This window comes from Crocodylus siamensis, chromosome 7 (assembly GCF_052110815.1).
Source record: "Crocodylus siamensis isolate JL-2025a chromosome 7, ASM5211081v1, whole genome shotgun sequence".
In the NCBI taxonomy this organism is placed as follows: domain Eukaryota; kingdom Metazoa; phylum Chordata; order Crocodylia; family Crocodylidae; genus Crocodylus; species Crocodylus siamensis.
Window position 1 is genome coordinate 6060214 of NC_143401.1, and position 19903 is coordinate 6080116.

At 59.7% G+C, this 19903-nt stretch overlaps 1 protein-coding gene across 7 annotated transcripts in view; it reads left to right on the top strand.

Annotated features, from left to right (window-relative positions):
• The first annotated feature begins 4225 nt into the window (after positions 1–4225).
• ADGRB2 (adhesion G protein-coupled receptor B2) overlaps positions 4226–19903 on the top strand; it is a 72175-nt gene continuing 56497 nt past the window's right edge. For all 7 annotated transcript variants that reach the window (XM_090057241.1, XM_090057244.1, XM_090057242.1 and 4 more), the window contains exon 1: positions 4226–4394. The gene's annotated coding sequence lies outside the window, so the exon portion shown is untranslated. The remainder of the gene's footprint in view (positions 4395–19903) is intronic.

A 19903-nucleotide genomic window follows, 5' to 3' on the forward strand; every position in this document is an offset into this window, starting at 1 on the left:
TCTACTAACCTGTCCTGTGCTCACTGTTGTTCAAAAACACACCTTTACAATTACACCAGTCTCCTTCCCATTACAGACCTGCACTGCCTTCTTGCACACCTGTCACCATCACCTTTAATGGTCACAATTACACAAAGGACCACCTCAGGGCCCTCCCAACTCCCCCACCTGTTTCCCCAGCCCTTTCACTTGTCGTTACATTTGTCGTCATCTCCGTCGTCGTCATCATCGTTGCTCTCTTGGGGGGGCCTGCCTCTGAACAGTCTGTGCCAGCCTCCTCTCTTCCATATGATGCCCCTGTGGTCTTCTACCATCGTCCTGTAGTACCTATATATCCCCCTCAGTCCCATTTTGATGCATGCCTTGACTACGAGCTTGGTGTGTCTGTTCATAAGCAGTTTCCAGGACTTCCACTGGGTGTTCCTGAAGCAGGAGAGGAACTGGTTGAAGCGGGCTGCCGGGATCCCTTGCAGCTTGGCCAAGTCCCCGTACAGAACTGCTGCTCTGGTTAGAGGATGGGCGCTTGAGAAAGAAATGCAGGGAATGGGTAATAATGTGGCGTGTGGATGTGCCGTGTAAACTCAGCTGTTATCGGTGCTTTAAGGGACAGGCCAAGTTTCCAAGTACCCCTTGAAACCCAAATGCTCTCACCTGCATCAGCAGTGTTGCTGTACTAATTATGCCCTTTGTGCTGCTATGGTTACCTCCCCTACGCTGTCCCTTCGAGCTGGCAGGAATCTGTCAGGGACGTGCTGCCGAGAACATTCATCCTCCGTTTCCCCCTTCCCTGAAAAGCGTTCAGCGCCAGCATGAGGCAGGGCTGGGCCTGGCCGGCCTCCGTCACAGCTGCAGGCTCTGGGAGGCAGCACCAGGAGTGAGAACGATGCTTTCCCTCTGCATCCCCTCCACTGCTCCTCCTTCGAGGCATCTGCTCGCTGTAGGTGAGGGGATGCTGGGGTGGATGCGGGCTGGATCCGGCACGGATGGGCAGCTCTTTGCAGATTGCAAGCCTCCTGGGCCAGTCTAGCCGAGTTCGTGGGGCCATGGTGCACTGGCACGCTTAGTGGTAGAGACCCATGTCAGGCAGCCCTTGCTGTACTCAGGAGGGATGCAGCGGGGGGCTAGGACTGCGCCGGAGAGCCTCTGTCTGCCGGGTGGAGATGGGGGTGTCATCAGAAGTCAGCCGCCTGCGTCAAATCATTTGCATAAGGGAGGGGTGGGGGGAAGATCAGGGGCCAAATTCTTTGCAGGGGCAAAATGGAACAAGCTCATTGGCTTTTTACCAGCTGGGAGTTTGGCCCTGGAGTTGCTCAGCCTGAAGTGAGTCTGCGTGCACACCAGGCCAGCGCTGCTGGCAAGACCCAGTGGCCTCTCCAGTGAAGGATCAGGACTTCTGACTGGGAGTACTGGGGTGAGGGCCTGATCTGGAGTGGTGCTGGGCACCCTCTGGCTGCACCGCAGCAGGAAGTGCTCAGTGCCTTGCAGGATGGGGCCCAGGGATAAGGCATGGAGGGAACCCAGCGTTAAACCTGGACCAGAATGCAAACCCTGCTGTGCTGCCCTGGACAGACTTTGCCATCAGTGGTGCACGCGCCAAGCTGTCCCATTGCAGATGGTGCCCGCCGGGGAGAGAGGGTAGTGGTGGTAGTGGGGTAATAGCTCCCAGTGTTGATGCAAAATAGTTTGGAAGACATATGAGACGGGCAGGGAGTCACTGCACTTATCTGTGCGACTGTGTGTATGCGCACGCGCGTGTGATATTCCCTCTGCTATCACTCCACGAGTTGCAATTATCTGCATCTGCATGTATTTAACATGCGAGATTCGTGCTCTGACAAGTGTATTAACCATTATTTTTCCCCTCGGTATTCATTTATACCCCTTCCTCGCCCTTGGGAGGCAATGTTTTGTTATACACTCCCAGTGCCTTTATTGCCTTGGGGTATGAGGCCCAGGTGGAGAGACACCATCTCCCAAAGGGATTTCACAGACATTTGGGCTGGAAGGGACCCCAGAGGATTAGGTGCCCGACTCCAGTTTTGGAGCCTAAGTCTCCTCTGGGACCATTGTGAAGTGAGGCACTGAGCACCTTTGTGGTTCAGGCCATAAATGTGGAGTCCCAGATCAGGCAGGAGCCTGGCTAGGAAGAGAGTGAGAGAACCCAGTTGCCCAGCTGCCGGACACATCTTCCCCTCTGCGGGGTGCGGGTAAAGATGTAAGATGGGTCAGGTCTCTCTCTTCAGCTGCAGGGAGACCTCAGCCCCTCCGCACGGTCTTCACAGACTGGTCCAGGTCAAACTTTATGTCCCCTGCAAAGCACCTAGGCCCTGGGACTCCAGCCGACCAAGACCTCCATGCCCATGCAACCTGCGCACACCTGTAGGTGCCCGAACACCCAAGGCATTCATCTCCCTGTCATACACGTGATACACTGGCATGTTCATCTAAGCCTTCTGCCTACCTGGGGGACATCTCGTCCACAACTGCACAGACCCTGTCTGCTTGTGCCCCATGTGCACTGCCACACTGTTTTCACATGTACAGATGCACGTGTGTATGCATGGGATCCCACAATGCCCACCTTTGTATGCCTATGGGCATGTGCTTACACTGCCTCTTGGTGCAGGCATGTGCGCAACTCTCTCTACCCCGCTGGCCACAGCTCTGTGCACAGTGTGTGTGTCCGTGTGTGCACAAGTGCTGGGAAATACAAACCTCGCACAGTCATGGGTGGATCTAGGATGTTGAAAAGGGGGGTGCAGATTGAGATGCATCATCCCATATCAGATATCATGCATTTTTCCTCCAGTTAAAACTAAACTAGAAGCTCTACTCACATGCTAAGGGCCTAGGGCTGGATTCTTCCTTTTAAGATTGAAGCAAAAATACATGGGACTTCACTGGGATGAGTTAAAAACAACCTGCAGGGCTGTGAAACAGGAGCTTTGTGGCCAGGAGCAGCCAACAGCAGCCTGGCAGAGCAAAGGGTAGCTTGACTAGTGGAACATCAAGACCGTGCCGAGGAAGAGAGGGGCATTAACACCTGTGGGATGAAGGGTTGAGAAGGGATCGGGTAGATGACAGCAAACCATGAAGTTGAGCAACACCCTCAGTGTTGCCTAGCCAGGCATGCTGCTGCCACTGCCAGGCAGCTGGTTTGAAACTGGGGGTGGAGCAGGGATCCCGAAGTCAAATGTGCCCTTGTGAAGGAGGCTAACCACAGACGGGGAGTGTTGCCAGCAGATCAAGGGAAGGGATTCTTCCCCTCTCTGGCACTGGTGAGGCCTCATAGGAAATGAGGGTGGAAGGGACCTCAGGAGGGCACACCTAGTCTAACCCCCTGCTCAAAGCAGGGCTGGCCCCGCAACATCATCCCAGCCAAAGGCCAAGGCTTTGTGTAGCTGGGTCTTACACACTTCCAAGGATGCAGATTTCACAACCTGTCAGAGTAACCTGCTTTAGGATCCTCCCAGGGAGAAAATTCTTCCTAATCTCTAACCTCAACTTCCCTCGCTGCAACTCAGGCCCGCTGCTCCCTGTCCTGCCATCTGCCACCGCCGAGCGCAGCCCGACGCCATCCTCTCTGCAGCCCCTGCAGCGAGTTGAAGGCTGCGGTTAAATCTCCTCTTGTCCGGACGAAGCCCAGGTCCCTCAGCCTCTCCTCATCAGCCACGTGCCTCAGCCCACTAACCATTTTCGTTGCTCTCCCTGGACTTTCTCCAGCTTGCCCACATCCTTTCTGCAGTGGGGCCCAAAACCGGACACAGGGCTCCAGGTGTGGCCTCCCCCGTGTTGAACGGAGGGGAATCATCCCGAGTCCGGTGTCCAGGGACGGACAAGTTGGAGAGAGACCAGCAAAGGGCAACAAAAATGGTTTGGGGCACACGATTTATGGGGAGAGGCTGGGGCAACTGGGCTCATTTAGTCTGGAGAAGAGCCGGGTGGGGGGAGGATTTAACAGCAGCCTTCAAGGCTCTGCCCTGGGGTGCGAGAGGAGAGCAAGGGGGGGTTTAACAACTCGCTGCCGGGGCTGCAAAGAGGCCGGGGGCAGGCGGCAGGGCGAGGAGCACGGGCACCAGGGCAGGAAGGGAGCTGGCGAGACCCGCGCGTGCAGCCGAGGCGAGCGGCTGGGAGGGAGGAGGGGGCTGCCCCCGCCGCCGCCGCGCGCAGGCTCCGCGCCGTGCCCGCGGCCGCCCCGCCCCCCGCCGCGCCGCCCCGCCCCCCGCCGCCGCCGCCGCCGCGCGCGCACCACGCTCCGGGCCGCGGCCGCCGGGGCCAGCGCGCAGCCCGGCCGTCGCGCCGAGCCCGCGGTGCGGAGCCGCCGCCCCCGGCGGGCCCCGGCATGGCCAGCGCCGCCCCGCGCCGGCGCTCCCAGGGCTGCTAGCGGCGAGCAGGTAGGAGCGGCCGCCGCGGCGAGCGGGAACTTGGCGGCTGCCCTCGGCGCTGCGGTCCCTGCCCGGCCCCCGCTGCCGGGTGTCACGGCACACGGGCGCCGCGTGCCCCCCACCCCCCTTCGGCCGCGCGCTCGCACACTCCCCCCTTCGCAGCCGCGTGTTTCACACACGCGGACCCCCCCGGCCGCGGTGTGCAATGGCACACTCGCACGATCCCCCTCTTGGCAGCGGTGTGGATCACACGCACACACTCCAACTCCCCCCACCCCTCCTTTTGCTGCTGCGCGCGAGTGCACACACTCACACTGTGTGTGCCCCCCCCCCCCCGGGCTGCTGTGTGTAATCGCATACACACACAACTGCCCCCTTTGCTGCGCTGTTTCCACACACATCCCCCCTTTCCCGCTGTGTGTAACGACACACACACAACTCTCCCCTTTGCTGCTCTGTGGAATCGCACACACGCACGCACACGCACATCCCTACCCCCTTTGCTGCTTTGTGTAATGACTTTCCAGCGCGCCTTGGAAGCACTAAGAGAATTGCGCGTGAATCGGTGCCTGCGCTGCACTTCCCAGGGATTGCAGCTCGGGCTGCGTCTTCGTAGTTGCATATTCAGTGGAGAGGCTTTTCCCCCCTCTGGCTCCTTCGGAAAGGGGAGGGAGAGCAGATGCCTGCTTCTCCCAGCAGCGAGGGACAGCCGTATGGATTTTTTCCCCCCCGCCTCATTAGCTAATCAAGTTGAAATCGGATTAAAACAGCTCCAGTAGTTTCTTAATTGCTTCACTTTGGAGGGTGGAATATTCATGCTGCCGCGTTCGGAGCAGGGACCTGGTGGAGCCCACCGCTTTGCAGGTCCCTGTGGGCTGCTCGATTGCATTGATTTCTTATTTTGGGGGCGGGGGAGAGGGAGGATCTGGGAGCTGAACACGGAGGGTCTAACTTTGAAGGTGCTTGGGTGGCCAGGGGGAGAAAGCTGGCTTCGTGAGCAGTGCCTTCCTTGCTCAGAGCCACTTTCGCAGTATAGCAAGAAAAAAGAATGGCTTGGACAAATTTTCTTTCGAAAAGTGTTCTCTGGCGCCCGCTACGAGCCAGCAGAGACATGGCACCCTCAGACACCATTAGCTGGAGTGTATGTGCGGGGGATTTTTTCTCTTCCCCGCTACCCAGATCCTCTCGCCAGGAACGGTGCCCCTAACAAGTAGGACTCGGATCCTTTTCTGTGGGGGGAAGGAGCGCGAATCCGAGCGAACGGGGATCAAAGGCGTGTGGGTGCGAGCCGGAGGTGCGGACGGGCAGTTCCCAGCAGCCAGGAGAAGAGCGAGCCGAGCTGTGGCACGGGTAGAGATGGGAGCGACTGGATTCCTAATGCAAGGTGGTTTAGCTCCGCGCGCGTGAGTGGGTGAGTTGCCAGTGCGGTGTCGTGTGCTGTCCTGCCTGGCACGTGTCTGTGAGTGGCAGGCTAGCGAGATGGTGCTAAATGCGCTGGCACGCCACAGGGCAAGGTCAGTGGCAGTGCAAGTGATGGGCGCCCTCCTGGAGCTGCATCCTTTTCCAGCCGCGGTTGCATTTCGCTGTTTGTGCGCAACTGGCTGTGGGCTGGCAGGCCAGGTTCGGATACTGGCTTGGGGGGGCTCTGCTCTCCTAGGCCTGCCTCTTAGTGGCGTTACGGGCGCTGCCCAGTGGGCATCTTGTCCGCCGGCACGGGCATGCAGCTCGGTGCGCGGGGCTGTGCTGGTGGGTGCCTTTGTGCAGATGGATTTATGTGCAGGGTGCTGGCTCCTTTTGCACGGGTAGAGTGCAGGCGTGCGGTGGGCAGGGTGTCTTCAGGTCGCCTCCAGTGTGTGGGTGTGTTCGGGCCTGTGGGCACTGGGATGTGCACATGGGTGGGTGGCAGCCTTTCCATTTGTTCATGTGACAGCAGGGGCTTGGGCACTCCTGCCTGTCCATGCAGGGGCACTCGCACCCTTGGTCTGCTTGCCCCGTGTGCGTGCCGTGGTGGCTGCACCCCGTGGGCTGGTCTTTGCCAGGCTGGTCCCTTTGCTCTGGTGGGTTTGTCTCAGCGCCAGGGCGCGTGTGCTGCTGGGGAGCATCCGGCGTGCGTGTGTGCCATGGGGTGCATGCTGGGGAGCTGTTGGTCAAAGCAGGGTTTGATTGGGGTTTGGAAGGAGGTAACTTGTGCCCGCCCAGCCAAAACAGCCCTGTGCAGTAACAGGGCATCAGAAAGACCTCTGGGTTTCTGGGTCGTGCTGTAGCCATCTCAGCACCAGAGATCTCCATCCCACCACGCGGAGTCCCTACAGTGCCTTGGGCCCCGGGTATAGCTGTGCCGTCAGGGGACGGATATTTATGTGCCTCTGATGCACTTGCCTCCTCTTTCTCCGGGGGAAAGGCTCCTCTGGAGGGCTGCGCGGTGCCGCTCCACGCTAGTGGTGTCGGGCTCCTGTCCGGGGATCATCTCGCTCTGCCCCATTCGGGGACCGCGGCACGAAGGAGGCTGCGCCGCGTGGCCTCGGCTGCCCAGCGGAAGTGCCGGCGCCGGGTTGCTACAATCTGCTTGCTGCAAGCTTCCCGGTGGGCGGTGGGGGCTGCGCGTGAAAGCTATTTTGGACTCACCTCTCCCCACTCGAGGGCAGCGTCTTTGCAGAAATACGTCGCCACCGGCACTCGGAGACGGGACGGGGAGGGCTGTGGAGGAGCAGGGCCGATCATGGGGCACCCAGGGGCCAGGCCGGGCCCTGAGCCCCAGCTGGTCGGTGGCGTTGGCCCTTGACGGCAGCATGTGGCCCTGCTGTGTGCGAGGGGGCTGGCAGGGTCTAAACTGGAGGTTGGTGGTGACACCATTTTGCTAGAGGCCTCCTGGCTTGGAAGGAAGTCTCCCCTCGCGGTTCGGTGGCTGGTTGCTCTAGTTTCTGCCCCAGGGAGTCGGCGAAGCAGCCGGGGGTCCTGTAGCTGGCCCGAGCGAGGAGGATGGAGGCCACGAGGGACCCCGGGTCACTGGCGGAGAACTGGCTGCACCTCTGAGCTGCTCCGTGGCTCCCAGCATCGGGCCGCTCTCCAGTGCAGGCTCCTCTCTCTGCCCATTGCTTCCTTTACTTCTCGCCCTTCTGCCCGCCCTGCTGCCATGCCCACATGCCTTTGCTTGGGGTTGAGGCCAGTGTTGTCTCGGCAGCCTGCTTCCCCGCGGGAGCTGAGTGCCTTCTTGCAGGCCCGTGCAGCTCCGCCAGCCTGCTGCTAGGTCTGTGCTGCCCGTGCCTGGCTGCGAAGCTGGAGGGAGGTGGGGGGGTCATTCAGCCGAGTAGGTGCAGTCATGCCACATGCGCCCATTGCTTCGGCGTCTGGCCTCAGGAGAAGCCCCTGGAGCAGATGAGGGGGGAAGAGGGCTGTGGGGAGGGTGGTAGGTCCGGTGGGGAGGGTGGTGGGAGCGGGTGCCGGGATGGCAAGCAGAGGGAAATGACTCGCGAGCCACTGCTGCGTGCCGGCTCTGGAGGGTACGGGTCCGTCTGCCACTCGGTGTCGTGCAAGTTACCCTGTCCCCCCGCCCCTGCTCGGGGTGAGGCCCTTCCCCAGGCTCCCCGGCCCTTTCAGCCCTTGGCTGGCCAGCCCTCGTCTCCTGCAGACACCTGTCCACAGGGAACCTGGCCAGAGGCCCAGCACGCTCGCTTCCTTTCGCCGCCCTGAGCCGCCATCTCATGGGAACGGGGCTGGATCGGAGCCATCCCCCGAGCAGCCGGATGCTCCCCACCTCCTGTGCCGGGGCCCGAGCCTTCCCATCCCCCTCCCCCCTCCCGCTCCCCGTGTGCTTTCCCTACAGCCTCGGTTCACGCCGGACCCCGAATCGTTCCTCGGTGGGGTGCAGCTGCAAGTCGGTGCCCTGCCGAGCCTGAATCAAGCTGACGGCAGGGGAGCAAAGCTTTCTGGGGAACTCCCCCCATCCCCAGCCTCATGCCAGGGCTTGCGGGGGGGCTGAGCCACGCTGCGTGCCTACCCAGGCATTCGTTAGCATCGGGGCAGCTCGTACCTTGGCCCCACGCAGGTTCGGCTGGCTCTGAAGTCGGCGGGAGGTTTTCCAGGCACTTCCACTGCCTTTGAATCGGCACTGGGTCTGCTGGCTAGAAGCAAGGCTGAGAAGATAAAGGGAGGAGTGTTTTGGAGAGGCAGGCCGAGATTACCAGGGAGGCGAAGACAAGAGTCACGGTCCCTTGGGCTCCTTTCAGCCCCCCTTCCCACTCCGGGAGATCCCCCCTGCCCTCCTCCCGCAAAGGGCTCCGGGCCGCGCTCCTCGGCACCACCGGCCCTCATCCCGCAGAAGGTGCGGGCAGGCTCCTGGCTCCGTCGCGTGGAGTAAAATAAATAAAAAGGGCCGGGCCTGCCAGGCCAGCGAGCCCGATCCAGCGATTGGCAAAACAGCGCCATTAATTAATGCTCGGTGGTGCTGCCAGGACGTGTTCTTCAGGAAAGGTAGTGGCAGCGTGCCGGGGAAGCCAGAGGGAGAGGGGGAGCGGGAGGGAGAGGGAGAGAGATCACGCATTTGGCTCAAGGCGCCGTGAAAGTAATACAGTTCCTGCTGGAGCCCCCACAACAGTTGTCGCCGACCACGCATGCACACGCGTGCACACACACATGCGCCCCCTCCGCTCCGTGGAAGGATGTTGTCACCGTAGGGTTTAGTGTCGGTGTTGGCTCGATCCCCCCCAACCATTTCGGTGGATCCTCTCCAACAGGAGCAGAGCCAATGAAGCCGGGAGCATTAATTACTTTGTGTGGAGGAGCTCTATGCTGGTGTGCGCGATGCCAGAGGGGCGCCAGGCGTGTCAGGCGCGGAGCGAGGGTGGGATGCAGGCTCCCCCACCCACGGTCCCCATCCCAAGAAAGGTAAAAACCACGTGGCTTCTCACTGTCGACTGGAAGATGAAGGAGTGAGGGTGTAGATGGAGGATTTGACCCCGGTGAACATGGGACAGGAGTGGGAAGGGAGTCCGCCTGTGGCAGAGGGGCCGAGCAGTGAGGCAGGAGACCAGAAGTGGGGGGAGATTCTTGCAACCTGAACCGCCAGAGAGCTTTGCAACCCTGAGAAGAGCTTCATTCTCCCACCGCTACCTTTGGGCAGCCAGATGGATGGTGGCATTATGAGCACCTGAAATGCAGCCACACAGGACATCAGTCACCTATCCCTGCCATGCAGTCTGGACCTTCCCTGGGGATGCTGGGAGCTGTTAAACAGAACGGCATGCTCCACCCCAGAGGTGGCTGCCTTTTTGCAGCCATTCCCAGAGGCTGTGGAGGTTTCTTCAAGCTGGAAGGGCCTATGCAAAAGGGCACCGTGCCTTTTTGTCTTTCTCCTGCTTGTGCCCTTGTCTGTAGCCATCCTTGTGCTAGGATATGTCGTGGGCTGTGTGTGTTTTATACACCTTTTTCAGAAAATGCTTTTTGGGTGAAAACTGTGGGGTTTAAAAAAAAATCCCATTTGCTCTGTTATTAATCATTCCTTGGATTATTAAAACCAACACATGTTAATGCCAGCCATTTATCATTCTGTATGCAGTTTGTGCTTTGCTCTGCCTGAGCCCAAACTGCTGGAGTTTCCCCCTGGTTTCTGCTCCCTTTTGCTTCCAGGTGCTCACCTGCCTGGTAGAGCGGCCCTATCTCCCCACAGGTTTTTGGAAAGGCTTCTGAGTCGAGGCTGTGGGGTGTCTTTTTGAGGCAGGGTTTGTGTTTGGTGTCTTTCCAGTGCCCGGCACAGAGGAGCCCTGCTCCATGCCTGGCAGCCCGCGTGCTACTGCTGTGCAAAGGAAGCAGATGCAGTGTTTGGGTTTCACGCGAGGGCTTTCTTTAGGGGGCCACCTTTCAGATTGCAGGGATAGGTGACTGAGGTCCTGCACTTGGTGCAGCACAATCCTGTTCTTGTGCACAAGCTGCTGGTCCGTGGGGCTGGGGCGTGTGAGCGACTCTGCGGGACCATGCCTGCACCCGCCTGTGTGCATGCTGCAGCTGGGGCCTGTGCTGTGAGCTGGCTTTTGATCCAAGCCCTGCTTGGTGCTGCCACATCAGGGAAGCAGAAAGTCTTTGCTCTCCCTGCTTTCTCTCCATGCCTCAAGCTGCGCTGGTAGAAAGAGGAGATACCCGCTGGTGCCAGACTCTCCCACTGCCACACTTGCGTGGTGTCTAGCAGGGGAAGCGGTGGGCGATGTTTCTGTGGGTCAGAGCTGGGACAGATAAGCCACAATCCTGGTGGCTTGTCTGTTGGCGGATGAGACCGTGTAACCTGGAGACTGTCTTAAGAGCACCGTGAGCATTTCCTCTTTGGCCAAGACATGGTCCGAGGCTCACGACACCAGTCCTTTCCGTTTGTTCCCTTCCTTCCCCACCAACCATCCAACCAGCCCACAGATACCACGAGCAGAGCTGGGTACCTCCACAAGGGAGAAGTAGCCCAGCTTCCTTGGCCTCCATGGGGGGCTCTGCTGGTGCAAACTGATTTCACCTGGGAGGAGCCCAGACCCAAAGGGGATGACCAGCAGTGGCAAACACCTTAAGTGCATTGGATGGTAACAGCCTTAGTGCTTTGGCCATTAGGCCACGCTGCTAGATGTAACGCCTTTGCCCTGTGCGCCTTGGGAGGGGTAGAAACTGAGCAGCGGGGAGGTCAATGCATGCGCGTCGAGGCTGATTTATATGGATATTACTTGATTTTTTTAAAGGCGGGTGATTATTGACCCCTGTGCTCTTAGATGACTTAGCCCAGAGCTCTCGGCCACAGGCTGTCTACATGAAAGCAACATTTAGGGGCTGCATTTAGGCTCTGAATCTGGGGGGATAATTTCCCAGCAAGTCGAAGGTTGCTTGCTGCCACGTTAACCTTGCCTTTCTTGGGGTGTCTTCTTGGAACGGGCTCACGCATACTGGATCATGACCCCGGTGGAAAGGCGATGGCTGCTGCTATGGGGAAAACACTGGTGAGTCTGTCTTCCGGCTGAGCCAGCAGAAAGCTATCTCCTGCGCTCCCCATGCCTCAGCTGGGAATAATTGTGCATGAGGCAGGTTGTTAACATCTTCCCTCCAGAGACCGGAGCCCCAGAGACACTGGCTGGCTTCTCAAGGTGCGAGTTGCTCTCATCCGGGAAAGGAATTGCTGGAGAGTTAATTTGCTGGCATGATGCATCCTTCCATGTGAGTCAGGCTGTGTGAGTCTGCTAGGCAGGGCGGTTCTTCCTTCCTCTCCTTCATTACCTCTGCTAGTCGTGAAAGGTTTCCCGGCTCCTTTTGCAGGGGTTGGGGTGTTCCCACGGGTGTCGTGCAGGGGCAACGCGGTCCCTCCCTCTCCGCCCCCCGCTGCAGTGTCAGGCAGTCACAGTGCTGCTCGCGTCCTGGCTGCATGGCGAGAGAACAGCTGGCACGCTCCACCCCAGAGACGGTTGCATTCCAGCTGTGGGTGATGGAGCTCTGAGCTTGAAAAATGCTTTGGGATCCTTCAGGATGAAAGGGGCTGTCATGAGAAGGTCCCAAGCCACAGCTTGTTTCAACTCAGGCTGCTTTTCCATTGGTGGCACCTCTGATTTCAGGAGCCGCCACCATCTTACAGCTCTGGCCTATCTGTCACCGGGCTCCTGAAATATCCTCTGCTTTTTTTTTTTCCCCCCTTTCAATTACTGCTGACATTCAAGACACCTGCCTGCACACAGCGCTCCTCCTACTGTCTTAATGCACTGTTAGCTGCTGGGCTGACATCTCCACCCCCAGTTTACTACTGGTGGGGTCTGCATTAAGTGAAGGCAGGAGGGAGCTTGATGCAGAGCCTTGGAGAAGTCGCAGGCAGCAGGGGGTTACCGGCATGCGCGTTTGGCCAGGGCAGCAAGATCAGGACCAGGAAGGATCAGGCCTTTGGGCTTGTGTCTCCTTCAGAAAACAGCAGTCGTAGTGATCCAGCCCCCCTGCAGCGCTGCATCAAGGCACTGGCTTAGCACTGATTCACATACGCAGCTGCTGAGGCTGCTCCTTATAGCATCAAGCTGGGGCACTGAGTGTTGACTCTGAGGATGCTGGGTCTCGTGCAGAGTTGGTGGAGGTTTTATACCCCCTGGATGCAAATAAGGAGGAAATAGGGCCTTGGTGAGGGTGCTGGGCCCTTGTCTACTTGCCAGGATGAGGCACTGCCCCTGGGCACTTACCACCAGCCAGCCGTGGGGGACTGTCTTCTGCCCTCCACGGGCTTTCCAGTCTCTATCCAGACCTCTCTGTGCCTCACCTGCCCACAGGCTCTGTGCAGGGTCCTGGTGTGAATGGTCCAAGTTTCAGGCCTTCCACCCATTGCAGCAGAAAATCCCTTCTCCCAGGCTAGCAGCAGCCGCAGCAAGTCGCAGCCCCCCACCGAGCTCCTGCTTGACCTTGGGTCAGTCACTTTCCCTCTCCCTGCCTCAGTTTCCCCATTTGTGAAGGGGGTCCAAGGAGGAGGGTGGAGAAGGGCAGTGGTAGTGCAACACCGCCTGCCCCAGGGTTGTGGGTGCTGCAGTAAGGCATGGTGTTAGACAGCCCTGGAGTCGCATCGTGGAGCTGGCGGGGGGTGGGGCTTGGTACCGCTCTGCACTGTTGGGTGGGGCAGGGGTGTCGATGTATTGATAGGGTCAGATCCAGCCCTTCTCTTCCACCTCTGTGCCCCCATTGATGTAAAGCAGGAAGCGTCTCTGCCAACGGACCAGCTCCCCAGGAGCCGGAGCTTGCTCCATCCACTCCATGCATTGACCTGGTATTACAGTGCTTCCAGGACCGGTGCAAAAAAACCAGAAACCCCCCCCCAAAAAGCTCCCCGGGAGCCTGCGGGTTGTGCTTTAAAGACATGCTTTGAAGGCAGCACCTCTCTGCAAGCAGTGCCTGGATGCTTGCCGCACCTCTAATGGGGGGGTTGTTTGCTCACATCTCTGCAGCTTAGGCCAGGTGACTCTTCTTCCTCCTCGTGCATCTCCAGGGGAAGAGCAGAGCTCGGGCAGCCGCACCGCGGGAGGAAGCACAAGGAACCCAGGTGTCCTGGCGAGTTTGTGGCCAACGCGTTGCCCCGCGATCTGCAGGCAGGGCTGCTGCTTCGCTCTGGAGTTGTCGGAGAGAGGGAAGCGGGAACCCTGGGACGCCAGCATGGGTAGAGCTGCATGCCTGGCTTTTTAATGGCTCTTTAAATGCTTTAATTAAAAAAAAAAAAAAGTCTTTCCTAACCTGTGGCAGAAGAAGAAAGGGAGATTTAAAGAGACAGGTGCAAGAATGGTGAAGCCCAGGATTAGCAGCTGCCAGAGGCACCCTGGGATCGAAGGCACCCTGTTAGGGTGCAGGGGAGCGGATCCATGGGACAGGGCCCAACTGGAGGCAGGAAAATGAGGGACAGGAGGTGGATGTGGTTGGATCAGGCACTTGTTGCAGGGTGGAGGTACGTGTGCAGCTGGAGCAGCCCAGTCCTGGCATCCCCCTTTGCCAGCCCTGCTGTGGTGAGGCCAGTGACTGCAGGCCCCCACGTGGGCTCCTGCCCCTTTGACATGGGCTGAGTCCTACCCATTGCCTCTCCAGTGCCTGCTGGAACGGCTTTCCCCTGCCATCGGTGTCGGCAGCTGCATGGGAGCCAGGTGCTTGGCGCTGCTGGGGATGTTTACCCCGCACCTCTGCCCGTTGTTGGCCCAGCGGCCCGTCCTCCCCGTAACGGTTTGCTGTCCCATTGTGGTTCATGGCATCGTGTCGCCAAGACCAGGCTGCCATGTGTCACCCCAGTGCGTTATCCAGCCCTGCCAGGACCCCCAGAAGTGGCTCCCCTCCTAGGAGCGTCACACCGGAAGGAAGCCCCGTGCTCCTGCGTTTGCAAACACTGCATCACGCGGGCCCGCCTGCCCGGCAGACTCCAGCTTCTTCGGGTCTCCTGCTGCATTTCCCAAGCTGCCTCAGCCGAGGCTGGATTGAACGGCACCTGCAGCCCTGGAAGCTGTTTCTGGACAGGGCTCTGCACACCGAGCCCCAGGGAGGCCCTGCTGGACTGCGCAAGCAGCCTCCCCCAGGCTGGCTCCCTGTCCCCAGTGATACCTCTGTCTACGCCTGGCGTGGATCGTGGGGAAATGTTTCCTGCTGGAGCAGGAAGCGGGGGCTGCAGGTGGCGGGGCCAAGAGCTGAATGGCATCATCGAGGCGGATGTGGATGGCTGTTCTAACAACCAGACCAGCAAAGAGATGGCTTCCTAGAGCCTTGCAATGCTGGATGTGCAGCACCCCCTGCCCAGCCCTGGGCTCCTTTTGGGCTTTGTCCGTGCTCTGCCGGCTGCTGCTTCCCCACCTCTGCAGGGATCTCGGTCATTGCCGCCTGCCAGCCAGCCCGCACACCTGGATGCAGGAAGACCTGCTGCTTGCCTGGAGAGGTGGCATCAACTTTGCTGCAATGCCCTAGGATGATTCAGGGTTTCAAAGAGCAATTCTCCCCATCTTGTGCCAAGCAGTTGCATTGCTGAGCCCCGTCCAAGCTCCCTTGTTCTCCTCCAGAGGTGGCGGGGTGCTGCACACGCATGGCAGTGACATGTGTGCCTGCACCGTGACGATGGACCCGGGGTGGCTGCAAGCTGCGGCACCACGGCAGTCGGGGGATTCAGGCCTGGTGGTGTTTTTGGAGAGAGGCTCTCTGCAGCTCCTCGCTCCACATCGGTTTCCTTCCGGGAAGGGGGGTGAGTGGGGGACGGCTGCATCTTGTTCTCCCACCAGGATACAAGAGCGCCGCTTTACTGTACCAAAGCCCTGGGAGCTCTCTGCAAAGCACGGAGCGTGTCCCCATCTGACCCGCCTCTCCATAGGCTTCCTGCTGCCTTTGTCGCACCATGCAGCGAAGAAAGGAAGTGATCCCTCCGGGGACCCAGGCCCTTAATGGAGGCTTTAAAAATATAAACAGAAAATTAGTCTCCTGTGCCCCACATGCCTTTCTGCTTCCCGTTATCGCTCCTGAGCAGTTGGCTTCGTATCCATGCCAGGCTGGGCTCTGGCTCCATCGCCACCTGCTGCTGTCTGGCGCGGAGAGGTATGGAGGCCAGGCTTGGGATGGAGGGCTGCGTGTTGGGCCTGGGAGTGGCACTGCCTTGCTTGTGCCCAGGGTATCTGCCCACTGGGTGCCAATCCATGCCCTGCAGCTGCTGGGGTTACCTCCTTGCAGAGGCAGCAAGAAGGGGAAGGGCTTGGCTTAGCTCCCTGATCGAATCGGGGTGCAAATTGCACCCACCCAAGGCAGGCATCCTTCCTACCCTGCTGCACACGTGAGGATGCTGTTGCCAGCTTTCCATATTCTTTCGTGGTGTGTATGTCACCACAGCGGCTCAGCCAGCTCGGGGCTTCGCTGTCCAGATAGGCACTCTCTGTCCTGAAGAGTTTGCCGTCTGAAACCGCCTTCCCTTCCCCTCTCTGCCTTGGCCCGGGTTTGAAATGCCCGTGTTAAAGCTGTGTCGGAAAGCGGCAGAGGTGGGAACATGTAGGCAGAGGCTCTGAGGCAATCCCATGACTCCAGGAGCTGAGGCGTAAAGGATGCATGCGTGGCGAATATGAGCAGACAGCCCCAGATGCAATGAAGAGGCGTTGTCGCTCTTTCTGGCCACCAAATGGAGATCGTCCTGACCACGTTAGTTATGGTGGGACAAGCAGCGTGGGCCTTGGCTACTGGGCCCGTGGTTTTGTGGTGCAGGCGTTGCTCGGCCTCGGCAGACGTTGCATTCTGCACATTTGGAGCATGAGGGTGCGGGTGGGTGCTTATCTACTGGTATTTGTGAGTAGGAAACCTTTCCCCACTGGATGCTGGTTGGGGTGGGAAGGATCAGCCTTCTTAGCATCAGGCACATAGCACTGGTACGTTTTAAGTGGTGATTTGAGGTAAATACTGGCTTTAAATAGAGCCTCCAGCCCTCCAACCTGCTCGAGTGGTGCGGTGATTGCAATTGCAGGGCTGGTGTTTTAGGCTGTGTTGTGCGCCCAAAACAAAGTTTGCACGTGTGTGTGTTGGGTGGGCGCTTCTATAGAAGTGCATGTATAGGGGGTTTATATAGAAGAGCTGGTGTGTATGCGTGTGTATGAGGGGGCTTATATAGAAGTGCTTGCGTGTATGGTTTTATTGGGAGGTCCATAAGGGGGCTTGCCTGATTCCTCTGTGTGTGTGTGTGGGCCTGTATAGAAGTGCTTGTGTGTTTTTTGTTTTTTTTTTTGTGGGGGAAGAATATATAGAAGTGCTTGTATATGTGTAGGGGTTTATATAAAAGTAGGGTTTATATAGGCGTGCTTGTGTGTGTTCTTATCCCGTGCCTATATAGAAGGGCTTGTGTGTGTGATTTTATTGGTGGGTCCATAAGGGGGCTTGCTCTGTGGGTGTGAATGTTCTTATCTCATGCTTGCCCCAGAGCCTCTGAGCATATGTGCGCTCCTGGACACGCCTGCATCCGCGGTCCATGTACTTGTGCTTGTGCAGAATCACCAGCTCGTTGTCAGCTGCAGCCCCCCGCTCTGTTCATGAGGATGGCCATCGGTTGGCAAGAGCCAGTCTCTCGAGAGCCGCGTTATTTTTAGCTTTGCAGCCTGTCCGTCTCGGGCTGGGGCTGCAGGAGGAGAATCCTGGCTGCTTGCTCCCCGCAGTCGCCCGGTTCAGTGGTGGACGGCGGTGGGAGTTCTTGTCTCTGCTGTGGAGCAGGTCTCCGGCGTGCCAGGGCTCTGGACTGGGGTGCAGGGCAGAGCGGGAGTTCAAGTCCATCTCATCCGCTGTAAACTGGGGAGTTAGGTGCCTGGAGGCTCTGGGCTGTAGTCTGCACCGGGATGGAGCTCGCCAAGTGTGCGAGCCTCTCGTGAGAGCAGCCTTGTGGGGACAGGTGCGTGAGAGGCCGGGAGTGTGTCGGCGATGGGTAGAGGGGAGCCAGGGCAGGGGGAAGGAAGCCACACGTCTCCACCAAACCCACCCTCACGGTGACAGGAGCCGGGAGCACTGCCGTGACCTCCCCGCTGCCCCAGCACGGGCCCGCGCGTGTCTTTTGCTGGGCCCGTGCCACAGGCACCGGCAGCGACAATACTGAGATGTCAGGAGGAATAAACTTCACTGGTTCGCTCTATTGGAACTAATTAAAATGAAGAGACAGGGAGTTGGAGAATCATCCCCCAAGGGAGCACTTTACCCCCAGCACGTGGGGCCGAGCGCGGGCCCGCCTGACAGCCGAGAGCGGGACTCCATTACTGTCTTGTTAGCTCTCGCGCCCGGGCTCCTGCCGCGGAGGGGACAGCCGGGGATGGAGGCACCGAGGCCAGCCCAGCTCTGCACCGCGCCAGCCACCACCCCGTGGCATCTGCAAGCCGGGAGGGCATCTGAGACAGGGCCTCGTGTCAGGGAGAGGCAGCCCCTGCGGTCCTGGCTGTGAGCGGCGTGGTGGCACCCTGTGCGGCAGCAACCTTGTGGGAGGGCGCCTTGAATGGCTGTGGCCGCTGCCACGTGCCAGGTCCTGGGATGCGTCTGGGCCTCCAGGCATGAGGCTCTTCTATCATGCAGAGGGTCTCATGTCCAGCTCCCCGGGGCAGGACGTGATGGGGGCAGTCGCACCACATGGCATGGCACGGCCTGACCCTCCTTGGCTTGCATGGAGCCCTTTCCGGCTGCTTTCTAGGGCAGCGTCCACGCCAGTCGGGCCACGGGGTGCATGCAAAACCCAAGAGCATTGGAGCTGCGGAGGTCTTCAGCCACAAGCAGCCATGGGGAGGGGTCTGCGGTCTGCGCTGGGGGTGGTTGGCCAGGCAGAGAGGAGTCACTTTGCTGGCGTCCCCCAGGCAGGAGCAGGGACACTGAGCGCAGGGCGGGCAGGTCACGGGACTGCCCCCTCGGCTGCCATTCACGGAGAGGAAGTCTGGCCCTTCAGAGCCATTGTGGGAGCGTCGTCCACCCTGACCCCCAAGCAAGAGGTGCTGCTGGCGTGGTGCCCCTCCCGCCAGGGTCCAGGAAATGAGCCGCGTGGCCATGAAATGGGCCTGGTAGGTGGCGGGGGACGAGGAGCCGGGAAGGGGTGCCTGGGCTCGGTGCACGCAGCAGCAATGGTTTGGCAAGGGAAACGGAGCCGATGCTGCCTCTGGAGATGCCGCTGTCTCCTCCCCCACCCACGGGGCTCAGCGACAGCGGGGAGGACTGGGGAGAACAAAAGGGTTTTGTTCCTGAGGAAGCTGCGGCAGTGAAGTTGCAGGAGGCGGAGGCGGGCGGGGGCAGAGAGGCGCGTACATCAGGCCTCTGGGTAACGGGCCCCGGCTCTGCGGCACTGCCAGATGCTGGGCCCTAGGCTAGCGGGAGGGTAGGATGGGGCAAGAGGCCTGGGCTGGCAGCCAGGACTTCTGGGTCCTCTTCCCCGGTGGCCTGATCTGTCCCTGGGGCTAGCAGTCAGGCTGTCCTTGTGTCCTGTATTTGTACAGCACCTTGCACAATCAGACCCGGTCTGTGCTGGGGGCTCTTGGATGCTGTGCTAATGCATGTAACTGCAATGATGGCAGAGCGGAGCTCTTTAACATGGCTGTGGCTGTGGCAGGTAGCCCACGGGCTCGTGCACCGGCAGGGAGGGTGATGGCAGAGGCCCCCATTGTTTCCAACTGGCAAATGAATTGGCCTGTAATTGTGCGGGAGATCCTTACCCCGTCCCCCACATCCTGTGCCTCAGTTCCCCCATGTCCCTGGATGCTGCCGTGGATCTCTGGTGGCTGACGTAGGCCGTGGGCAGCCTGCTGAGGATAAGCCCCTGTCAGCTGAGATCTTGTCCTGCCCTGAGAGCCCACGCCCGGGGCGTCGGGTCAAGCACCCCCAGCTTCCCGTGAGATACAGGCAGTGGGGCGGATGCCTTTTGCAGGGACGAATGCTGGGCTGCTCCCAGTCTGCTACCCTCTTGGAAAGACGGCTGCTGGATCCTGGGGGGGCCCCAGCCCTGGCTGCACCCAGGCAGGACCCCACCCTGCCCGGGCTGTCGCTGCTGGAGCTGAGCCCCTTGCAGGAGAACTGCAGCGACTGGGATCTTGCAGACCCTGCTGGGCCTGCTGCCTTGCACCAGCTCCCTGGCGAGCGCGCTTGCAGATCACGAGACTCCTGCCTGTCTCTGGGGCATCGGCAAACTCTCTGGGACATGGGGTGGCTCCAGCTCCTTGTCCCCAAGCCCACGGCTGCCTCTCTGCTCCAGGACCCATGCATGGCAGCACTGGACGGCCGGGGCTGCTGTGGCCATGGCAGGCTCTGAGCTGGAGCCGACAGCCGTCATCACTCCTGCGTCCGTGTTCTTGTGCTGCGCACGCAGCACACGCAGAGGTTATTGCTGTGCTGCTGGTGGAGATGGGAATAAAGCAGCCCCCCAGCCTTGGGATGACATCCAGCCCTGCCTGCCACTTCCCCTCCAAGTCCCATGGGTGTCTACCCGCTGAGCCCGCGCTTTTTGCTTGCCCCATCCTGGCTAGGGGCATGGGCTGTGCTGGGGTCAGCCTGTGCCTGTCCTGCACCCTGCTCCCCCCCAGGAAAGC